At 41.1% G+C, this 12,340-nt stretch overlaps 1 pseudogene; it reads right to left on the reverse strand.

Moving 5' to 3' along the window:
• Positions 1 to 8,534: 8,534 nt before the first annotated feature.
• LOC107799910 (uncharacterized) lies at positions 8,535 to 12,200 on the reverse strand (annotated as a pseudogene).
• Positions 12,201 to 12,340: the final 140 nt, after the last annotated feature.

Genomic DNA, 12,340 nt, shown 5'->3' on the forward strand with positions numbered 1-12,340 from the left:
TTATTTACTGATTTTCATTCCTTACATACTCGGTACATTATTTGTACTGACGTCCCTTTTGCCTAGGGATGCTACGTTTCATGCCTGCAGGTCACGATAGACAAGTCGAGAGTCCTCTAAGTAGGCTATCAACTCAACGGAAGATGTTGATGCACTTCATTGCTCGGAGTTGCTTATTTGGTCAGTACAATTAGTACATGTGTTGGATGGTACGACGGGGTCAGTCCCGACCTTTATGATAAGTATATACTCTTAGAGGCTTGTAGATAGATGCCATGTGCACGGATATTTGTATGGCCTTGTCGGCCTATAGTTAAAGTATATAATGGATCATGTTGGCCTTATAGTCTCGTATGTCATAGGTATAAGTTTCTATATCAGGTTGGGACGTTCTATGTCGGGTAATCCCTTATGTTTACTCTGGTTGTATCATGACACGCCTTCTGGCCCACCTATCTATGATGATGTAATAAGAAATGTACGTTAAGTTGGTACTCGATTGAGTAAGGTTCCGGGTTCCCATCGTGGCTCATCGGTTCGGGTCATGACAACCAATTCCTCTACGCGAACATAGGTCCTCCATCGCGAATGCGTAGACCAAGTACCTCAGTGTTTTGCGAACATGAAGCACAAAATCCCACCTATCTCTAGTTCCTCTTCACGAACACGGGACTCCCCTCATGATTGCGAAGAAGGAAACCAGAACTGGAGAACACTAGAAAAGCTGCAATCTTTCTTAAGTCCAAAATGATTCTTTAACCACCCGAAATCAACCCGAGGCTCCCGGGACATCAACCAAAGATACCTACCAGTCGTAAAACACCATACAAACTTAGTCGAGCCCTCAAAACTGATAAAAAAACAACAAAAACACGAATCATCCTCCAATCCAAACTTAATAAACTTCTAAACTTCAAACTTCTACAACATGTGTTGAAACCTATCAAACCATGTCCGATTGGCCTCAAATTTTGAACATAAGTCATATTCGACATTACGGACCTATTCCAACTTCCGGAATCGAAATCCGACCCCGATATCAAAAGGTCCACTTCCGGTTAAACTCCCAAAAAATTAGACCTTTTCCATTTCAAGCCTAATTCAGCTACAAACCTTAAAAACACAATCCGGACACGCCCCTAATTCAAAATCACCCAACGGAGCTAACAGAACCGACAAAACTCCATTCCGAAGTCGTCTTCACATAGTTCTGACTACGGTCAAAATCCTAGAACTTAAGCTTCCGTTTTAGGGACTAAGTGTCCCAAATCACTCCGAACCCACAACCAAAACCTCCCGAAAAGTCACATAAGCAGAAAAAGATATGGGGAAAGCAATAAATAAGAGATCGGGGCTATTACTCTCAAAACGACTGGTCAGGTCGTTACATCCTCCCCCTCTTAAAATAACCGTTCCTCCTCAAACAAGCATAGAAACATACCTAAAGTTGTGAAAAGATGAGGATAAGGGATGCACATATCATGCTCGATCTCTCAAGTTGCCTCCTCGACCGCCTGACCCCTCCATGGAACCTTCACTAAAGCAATGATCTTTTACCTCAACTTTCGGACCTACCTGTCCAAAATAGCCACCGGCTCCTCAACATAAGATAGATCATTGTCCAACTGGACTAAACTGAAATCCAACACATGAGATCCCCCCCCCCTTCCGCGATACTTCCAAAGCATAGAAATATGGAATACTGGATGAACTCCTGCTATACTGGGAGACAAGGCAAGATCAGAAACAACATCCCCAATTCGCCGCAACACCTCGAATGGGCCAATAAACCTTGGGCTCAACTTTCCCTTCTTTTTGAATCTCATAATGCCCTTTATGGATGAAACCCAGAGCAAGACCTGCTCTCCAACCATGAATGCAACATCGTGAACCTTTCGATCCGCATAACTTCTATGGTGGACTGGGCTATGCAAAGTCAATCCTGAATCACTTTTACCTTCTCCAAAGAATCCTGAACCAGGTCTGTACCCAATAATCTAGCCTCACCTGGCTCAAACCAACCCACTGGAGACCGATACTGTCTACCAAACCATGCCTCATACGGTGCCATCTGAATGCTCGACTAACAACTATTGTTGTAGGCAAACTCCACAGTAACAAGAACTGATCCCAAAAACCTCCAAACTCCATCACACATGCACGGAGAATATCCTCTAGTACCTGAATAGTGTGCTCGGACTGTCCGTCCGTCAGAGGGTAAAATGTTGTGCTCAACTCAACCCGAGTACCTAACTCATGTTGTACGGCCCTCCAGAACCGTGATGTAAATTGCATTCCCCAGTTAGAGATGATAGATACTGGCACGCCATGAAGCCTGACTATCTCGTAGATATAAACTTGAGCCAGCTGCTCGGAAGAATAACTAGTCATCACGGGAATGAAATGGACTAACTTGGTCAGCCTGTCCACTATCACCTAAACTGCACCAAACTTCCGCTAAGTCCGTACAAGTCCAACAACAAAATCCATAGTGATCTGGTGCCATTTCCACTCCGAAATCTCTAATTTCTAAAGCAATCCACCTAGTTGTTGATGCTTATACTGCTGCTTCAAGTCCTAATACATCTTCGCAGAACCCGTACGGATGGAGTACCACAAACTGTGAACCTCCTAGAGAATCAACTCACGCAATTCGTCTACATTGGGCATATATAGCCTGTCATGCATCCTCAATGCACTATCATACCCAATAGTGACCTCCTTAGCATCACCGTGCTGAACCGTGTCCTTAAGCATAAGAAGATGGGGGTCATCATACTCCCTGATATGATAATAAATAGAAGACTTGGAGACCACACAAGCCAAAACTCGACTCGGCTCAGAAATATCCAATCTAACAAACTGGTTAGCCAAGGCATGAGCATCCAATGCCAATGGCCTCTCTGCTGCTGGAAAATATGCAAAGCTCCCCAAACTCTTCGCTTGCGACTCAAGGCATCGGCCACCACATTGGCCTTCCCGGGATGATATAGAATAGTGATATCATAATCACCTCCGCTGGCACAAGTTAAGATCTTTCTGCTTTAATAGATGCTGCAAACTTTGGTAATTAGTGTACATCTGAGAAGGGACACCGTACAAATAGTGCCTCCAAATCATCAAGGCATGAATAATAGCTGATAACTCAAGGTCGTGGACAAGATAGTTCTTTTCATGCAACTTCAGATGTCTGGATGCATAGGCAATCACCCTATGGTCCTGTATCAACAGCTCTAACCACCTCCGCTGTCACAAGTTAAGATCTTTCTACTTGAACAAATGCTGCAAACTCCGGTAATTAGTGTAGATCTCTCAAGGGACACTGTACAAATAGCGCATCCAAATCTTCAAGGCATGAATAATAGCTGCTAACTCAAGGTCATGGACAAGATAGTTCTTTTCATGCACCTTCAGATGTTTGGACACATAGGCAATCACCCTATGGTCCTGTATCAACACTGCGTCGAGACCAACCCGTGACGCATCATAATATACAGTATAAGACCCTGAACCTAAAGGCAATACCAATACTGGGGCTGTAGCCAAAGCTATCTTGAGCTTTTGAAAGATTTCCTCACACTCCTTTATCCACCTGAATAGAGAATCCTTCTAGGTCAGCCTGATCATAGGTTCTACAATAGATGAGAATCCCTCAACAAATCAATGATAATACCCCGACAAATTAAGAAAACTCTAGATCTTCGTAGCTGAGGACGGTCTGGGCCAACTCTACACTGCTTCTACCTTCTTCGGATCCACCTTGATCCCCTCACTGGACACTACGTGGCCCAAAAAATGCCACGAAATCTAACGAGAGCTCACATTTTGAGAATTTTGAATATAATTTATTTTCTCCCAATGTCTGAAGCACAATCCTCAGGTGCTGCTCATGATCATCCCGACTCCGAGAGTACACCAGAATGTCGTCAATAAATGCAATGACGAATGAGTTAAGATAGGGTCGCAATACACTGCATCCAATGCATAAATGTTGCTAGGGCGTTGGTCATCCCAAATGACATCACAAGGAATTTGTAGTGACCATACCGAGTCCTGAAAATAGTGTTCAGGATATCTAGCTCCCAAATCTTCAACTGATGATAACCTGAATGTAAGTCAATCTTGGAAAACACTCTGACACCCTTCAACATATAAAATAAGTCATCAATACGAGGCAATGGATACATGTTCTCCACTGTAACTTTGTTCAACTGGCCATAATCAGTGCACATATGCATAGAACCATCCTTTTTCTTCACAAAAAAGACCAGAGCACCTCAAGGTGACATACTAGGCCGAATGAAACCCTTATCAAGCAATTCCTATAATTGTTCCTTCAACTCCTTCAACTTACGAGGAGCCATACGATATGGAGGAATAGAGATGGGATGAGTGCCCGACAACAAATCAATACCAAAGTCAATATCTCTGTCGGACGGCATGCCCGGAAGATCAGTTGGAAATACATCAGGGAAATCCCTCACTTGACTCAACTGTAGGGATATCAATACTGTCATCTCTCACATAATCTAGATACATGCCACACCCCTTCTCAACCATTCGTTGAGCTTTAAGAAATGAAATAACTCTGCTGGAAGTATAACCTAAGGTACCTCTCCACTTTAACCGCGGTAATCCTAGCACAACAAGCGTCACGGTCTTAGCATGACAATCTAGAATAGCATAATGGGAAGACAACTAGTCCATGCCGAAGATAATATCAAAATCTACCATGTTGAGCAATAATAAATCGGCTATGGTCTCAAAATCACTAATAACAACCAAACACGACCTATGCACACGATCAGCAACAATAGAATTTCCCACTGGTGTAGAAACATAAATAGGAGAACTCATAGAATCAAGGGATACACCTAAATATGGAGCAAAATAAGAGGACACATAGGAATAAGTGGAGCCTGGATCAAATAAAACCAACGCATCTCTATGACAGACTGAAACAATACATGCAATGACAGAGTCGGAAGCAACTGCCTCTGTACGAGAAGGAAGAGCATAATATCTGGCTTGGCCTCCCTCTCTAGGGTGACCTCTACCTCCCCGACCTCCACCTCGAGCAGGCTGAGTAGGCGGAGTGGTAGTTAATGTTGTAATTATAGCCTGAGGAACCGGTGGAGCACGTGGTGCCTGAGAAGTCTGTGGAGGTGCACCCCTCCTAAGTCTGGGGCAATCCCTCACTATATGGCGAGTGTGGCTACACTCAAAACAAGCTCTCGGAGGACGTGGCTGTTATGGTTGGCTCTGGCCAGGTCTGCTGGACTGACCGCTGAAAGCACCCCGTGCATAAGGTACACTAGATACTGGTGGTACATAATAAGGCTCTTCAGGGATAGGGGTAGCCAAAATACCATAGGCTGTAGGAAGTGCTAAATGAACAGTTCGACTCACACAACCCTTACCATGGAGAACTGCAGCTGGAGCACGACTACCACTATAATAGCCAGACTCTCGATACCTCTTGGCTTCTCTCTCCTGAGCAAGCATTCCCTGCACTCTCCTAGTCTTGTTCACAACCTGCTGGTACGAAATATCCATCTCCAACTCCCAGTCCATGCTAGTTTTGATACTGGGATGGAGCCCTCAATAAACCGATGGACCCTCTCTCGAACTGTAGCAACCAAGGCTAGTGCATGCCTAGCCAAATCATTGAAAATAACTGCATACTCTAACACAGTCATAGCACCCTAGCGCGGCTGCTCAAACTCAACCGCTATGCATCCATGAAGCTTTAAAGAATATACTCCCTCAAAAACATATCCGAGAACTGAGTCCAAGTAAGTGAAGCTGCTTCAGCCAGACTACCCAACTCATAAGCATGCCACCATTGATAGGCTGCTCCTCTAAGTTGGAACGCAGTGAAAGAAACCCCACTAAACTTTACTCTGCCCATAATACAAAGGATACAGTGGCACTCCTCAAGAAAACCATGGGCGTCCTTTGTTGCCAAACCACTGAAAATAGGAGGGTGGTACTTCTTGTACCTCTCGAGCGCATGCTGCTCCTCCTCAAAAACTGTTGCCCTACCCTCGGGCTAAACTAGGGCTACTGGTTGCACCAATATAACCTGTGGAATCTGATCCACCTGAACCCGCTGCTCTGGGGTGCATGCAGCAGAAGTTTGTCCTCCTCCCCCAGCCTGAGATGTGGCAGAAGCAAGGGAAATTAACCCTGCCTGATCCAGAGTACTGAACATGCTCAGGAATTGTGCATGGGTCTCCCAAAGAGCTGATGCAGTAGTAGGCATCTCAGATGCCTACGCTCCGACTGGAGCTGCTGGTGGCACTTCTCTAGTAGATCGTGCAGGTGCTCTGGCTACACCACGTGGATGTTCACAGCCTCTACCCCGGCCTCTGGCGTCTCTAGTAGGAGACGCGGGTGCCTGGTCATCCGATCGGGCTGTACGTGTCCTCATCATCTGTGAGAGAATAGAAGATAGAAATTTAGAATTTCAAAGCCAACAATTTTGCACGACAAGTAATCAAAAGAAGTGAAATTTGCCTAATAGTTCCATAGCCTCCTTAAGATAAGTACAAACGTCTTTGTACCGATCCACGAGACTCTACTAAACTAAACATGCTCAGTAATTGTGCATGGGTATCCCGAAGAGCTGGTGCAGTAGTTGGCATCTCAGATGCCTGCGTTCCGACTGGAGCTGCTGGTGGCTCCTCTCTGGCAGATCGTGCAGGTTCTCTGGCTACACTACATGGATGTCCTTAGCCTCTACCCCAGCCTCTGGCGGCTCTAGCAGGGGGCGTGTGTGCCTGATCTTCTGATCCGGCTGTACGTGTCCTCAATATCTGTGAGAGAATAGAAGACAGAAATTTAGAATTTCGAAGCCAACAATTTAACACGACAAGGAATCAAAAGAAGTGAAATCTGCCTAGCAGTTCCATAGCCTCCTGAATATAAGTACAAACGTATTTATACCGATCCACGAGACTCTATTAAACTTGGTTGTGACTCACAACACCTATGAACCTAGAGCTCTGATACCAACTTGTCACGACCCAATCCTACCTCCTTGAGATATCCTGACGGCACCTAGTCCCTACGAATAGATAAGCCTAACAATGTGGAATTACCCAAAATGAAAGCAAAACCTCAACAACTAATAGCAACAGATATTTAAGTAACTCGTAATAATGTCGCTCGGCATGTACAAAACCAACTCTGGAGTATACACAGAATTTCTCCAAGACCCAGACCATCATAAGTCACAAGCTTCAAAGAATTTGTCTAACAGCTCTATACATCAGCATCTGGAAGAAGTAAAGGAGGAACGACATCTTGAAGTCTCTGGAACAGCAGCAAGTATGCAATTAATAGCGGGGCTGGTAGGAGGTACATGTATCATACGAAACATGTGCAGAAGAGTAGCATGAGTACACCACAACGGTACTCAATAAGTGTCAAGCCTAGCATCGGTCGAGTAGTGACGAGGTCAGGTTAGGGCCCTACAGGTATATATAAATTAATTAGGCAGAATAAAAATATCACAGTGTAATAAGAGACTGAAATTTAACAAAGAGGAATTCACAGAAGAATATCAGTACACTACACAGGAATAACAGCAGGGGATCTCCTGAGATACCATCTCGTAGTTCCAAAAGTAAATGTGTAGGGGGATCTCCCGGGATGCCATTCTGTAGTCCCAAATTAAATATGCAAGGGGATCTCCCAGGATACTGTCCCGTAGTCCCAAAGTATATATGCAGGGGGTCTCCTGGAATACCGTTCCGTAGTCCCAAAGTAAATACATAGTCAAAATAATGAAAATAATCGTTACAGCAAGAAATTCTATAGTTTAGATTAAGTACAAGTCAAGGAAAAAGCAGGAAAATCCACTAACACTACAAAAAAATAGCGTTTATCGACGGCTGCATTCCATCTCTAAATCAATGTTTTATGTCGCTAAAGTTGTTTAGCGACGGAATAGCGATGGATTCAAGTTGGTCCCTAAAATTCTCGTTGCTAGGCTTATAGAAAAATACCAAACCGTCGCAGAATTAGAGACGAAGTAGCGACGACATATTTTTGTAGCAAAGGTCAGCGAGCGAAATATCCGTCGCTATATAGCTTGTTTCTGTCGCTATTTTGATGTCTTTCGTCGCTGCAATACATAATAAAATTCGTCGTTTGTTCTTATAGCGACGAAATTTTCCGTCGCTAGCCGTGTTATAGCTTATTGTCCCTGCTTTTTGCAACAAATACCTTTTGTCTCCAATTCATCGCAAGATTTAATTTTACGCGATAATTTATTTACGGAACGCATCCGTCGCTGATTTATTTTTACTATATTGCTGGTTTTATAAAAACTTTTTATTTATTATTTTAAATGTACTCTATTCAAACATATTACATAAACTATTAAATACACTTAATAAAAAGTCACTGATATTAATATAAATTCAACAAGGTCCAAAATATATAGCATAATGCATATAACAGTATCATTAAGTACAAAAAATCCACAAGGACGAACAATAATGTCCAAACAAAGTAAGGTAACTATATTAGGCTGGAGAGTTACGGTCATCATCAGAACCCAATGCATGAACCTCATCAATATTAGCAGTAGAAGATGTTGGAACTATAGGTGCTATATTAGTATTTGGATGATGCGAGGGTAAGGAAACTAATTTGCGTACCCGCTCAACGATTACAGGAACTATATGATCTGTCAGTGCACGAATCAATCGCATCACTAACTCATCCAGATTCCCTATCGGTGTTTATTGAGAATTTGGACGTGTTGTTGACGATATAGCATCAGATCCAAGAGAGCCAAGAAGATTTGGCCCGTAGTAGCATTTTACTTGCGATCCAAGGCCATATACTCTTCTTTTCTTTTCTCCTCCGGCGGCTTGATAATATGCTTTATACTGATCAATATCAGATTGAGTTTGTGTTTGTTGTTGTAATATCTACTGATATTTTTCCTGTAGAAGAGTTAATAAGAACATTCAATTTACAAAATGAAAAAAATAAATGAAAGTAAAGTCAATTAAAAAGTTATCTTACATGTACGATTCAGGATTTCTCAGCAACAAAAGATTTTTCATCATTACCATGAGTATGGACGTGCAAATGCAACTCACTTGGTGTTGGATCTCGACCCTTTTTAACAGCCTATACAAAAATTATTCAATTAAGAAGATAGAGAAACAAAAGGGTATAGTTGTGCAATTAGGAACTAATGGCAGCAATAATACTCTAGGAACAATCCAGATTCTAGTCAGGAATTACAACTATATATGGAACTACATGGAGGACAAGTAACCAATAAAATTATTCCAGGTAGGACAAGTAACCAATGAAACTATATGTGGAACTACATGGCAACTGAAAACAAAATCAATAGAAATGTCTTACCCACATCACTGATTTGTATGTATTTGTATATTATTCACATACTAATATAATCTCAAAATACAACTATCTTTAATATTGATTCTGCTTCCTTTTCAATATACGGGACATGCTTATTGCAGCAATGGACACTTCAGCCACATCAGTAGAATGGATACTCACTGAGCTTCTAAGGAACCCTCAAGTAATGAAGAAATTACAAAGAGAGTGACCTTACTTAAACCGAAAATAAAGAACCAAACAAATAAACATCCTACCATGTTAAAAGTTGACTTTCTTGAGTGTTGCATCTCAAATGTATTCCATTTCCAAACATCCTATTCCAAATTATATTCCTACTACTGGGTATGTTCTTGTTGTTGTAACCAACTGCAGACATCTTTTAGTATTTCTTCACATAATGTTAGCATATTATCAGTATATTATGAACTGCTGATAGTCGAGAATTTTTTTTTTGTTCTGCCAGCACTCTCACAGTTACACTCTTACACTGATTCATGACATTGCCCCCATGCTCTCCTCCATGACACTGATTCAGGACACTTATTGAGAATAGGCAAAAGGAGGAAAGATGAATTATAATGGTAAAAGCAACTACTACATTAAAAAATCTATAAACCTTTTTGTTTCAAAAGACATGAAAAAGATCCTTTATACCGTCTTTTTTAGGTGATTTATACTATAATAACCATTTGAGCTACCAACAGCACCCATGAATCACAGCCTAGCAAAAGTTGAAACAAAATGCTCTTTGTTTTCTAGTAGTAATATAGTCTATTATTTATGTCTTCTGCAATTTGGTGGGCCAGCACTAAAGAGAGGCATCCAGGACTCGAGGAGCCAACTTAAGATGCCCTTATTGAAAGAATCCCTTTTTCCAATTTTCAGTTTATAGAGAGAATGAGGAAATGGACAGTCAATGAATTGCATATCCCACTTCCAAGGTATCATTTGGTTTATTTTGACGTACTTAAAACAAGTAGTAATAACCTATTTGAGACAAAGAAGAGTGCTAGTTGGAGAAGCCTCTATTCTCAAAGGGGCATGGCAGATTGCTAATTCTACTATCAATGAGAGGAAAAAGTTATAAATACACTTATAAGTCTCTTGGGATGCTCCCCAACACTGATAAAGCCATATGTATGAGTCCCAGTAGCAATTTTGCTCCCACCACAAAAAGTTTTTGCGTTTATTTCTGACTTTTCAACACACTTAGGATCTTTCCGAAGTCTCAACCAACTTTTCCACACATTATTTGGAATAGTGTCTGGTTGCACCATATTTGCTTTTAGTTTGCTAACAAAATCACTGTATCTTTTTGCTGCCCTACGCTCCCATTGGGTCTGCACCGCACTATCAATTGAAGAATCCCAGTAGAAAGCCTTCTGAAATAATTTTATAAAGTAATAACATTAATAAGTTGCATATATAAGTTAATATACTTTCAAAATCTAATTGTGATTGATTATACCTTGAATTCTCCAAAATAAAATTTTTTTAACTCATTTGAGATGTTTTTCCAGTTGAATCCATTAGGATCAAGTTCATTCTTGAAAGACTTAGTTATAAACTCAGAGCATTCATATAAAGGCTCTAACCTGAACAAATTAGAAGACATTATTTAAAGGAATACAATGTATCAATAACAATATACAAAAAGTAATAGTACAATTATGGACTAACCCTGTAGGAGAAATAGCAATAAGTGTTCACGGTCGGCGGGTATTGCTACACTCAGTTTCGCCTATTATGTTGCTTTGAGAAGATGTACCCTCGCCTATTGTGTTGCTCTGATTAGGGGTATTTGGAGATGGTTCCAAATTAATAGTTGGGGTACTACCATGGCCTGATGTTTGAATAGGTGGCGTACTACTATGTCCAAATATTTGAACTTAATTGATGTGATCCGGTCCACCTGAGGAACTCGTACCACTTTGTTGAGGATTGATTGTATGAATGAGAAAAGTATGCATATTTTCACGAGTAGCAAAATTACCCCTAACTGAAGATTTACCTACACGGCCTGCGCTACCTCGACCTCTACCTCGAGGCATATTTCCAATTGCTCCTTTTCTTGGCCTGCAATGGGATGCTCCAACATAACTTGAGCAGTATAGTCTCTGAAAATTCAAACAAGCAGAAGCTAAGTTACAAAAAATTCAAGCAAAAACCATTTATCCGACCAACTGATGTGAAAAACGTATGAGTAAGTAACATGTCGCATTGAGAAGCAGATGAATGATTAAGAGGTCCAAATTCACAATTTTGGCTATACATCAAGAGGATCTAGTTCTCCATCTCGATGTAGTTCGAAATGAGACTACTGAAGCTTTGTATAGCAGCATATTGAAAGTGAATCTCAATCTATCCCATAAATTCCATCAAAGGAGCAGTTGCATTTAAAACTCAGTTAGTATTTTAATTTTACAAGTTTGTCAGATTTCATAAATTAGATCCCTTGCTTTGTCAAGTGATAGTGTAACGTATCAACGCATAGAAGCTAAGTTAAACTCTTATATTTTAACTAACATAAGCTACCAAACTCCATTGCAGGCACCTGAAGAGATCAAGGGAATGATCAAGGAAACAATAACAAAAATGAGCATAGAATCTGGGAAAGAACTAAAAGAACTAGCACGTTCAATAAAAACAATGACTTCTCTCTTGTCGGCTAATAAACATGTCTCAAACGCCAAAACAGCAGTCAAGAACCTGAAATCACTTGTCATATCAGGTTTCTGGGAAGATATTAACTTACTAGAAGTCATACCAGTGGCTGCAGTTGCATCAATACTAACCGATATCGTCATTTGTGTCGAACAAATTGCTGATTCTATTAATAAGCTTGCTTCTTTAGCTCATTTTAGCAGCAAAGAAACAAAGGTAGATTCATTAAAAGAATCCAGTATTGAAGCAACACAAAGCAGAAAAATACATGCTTCTCAATATG

This window comes from Nicotiana tabacum, chromosome 22, assembly GCF_000715075.1.
Source record: "Nicotiana tabacum cultivar K326 chromosome 22, ASM71507v2, whole genome shotgun sequence".
NCBI classification, from domain to species: Eukaryota; Viridiplantae; Streptophyta; class Magnoliopsida; order Solanales; family Solanaceae; genus Nicotiana; species Nicotiana tabacum.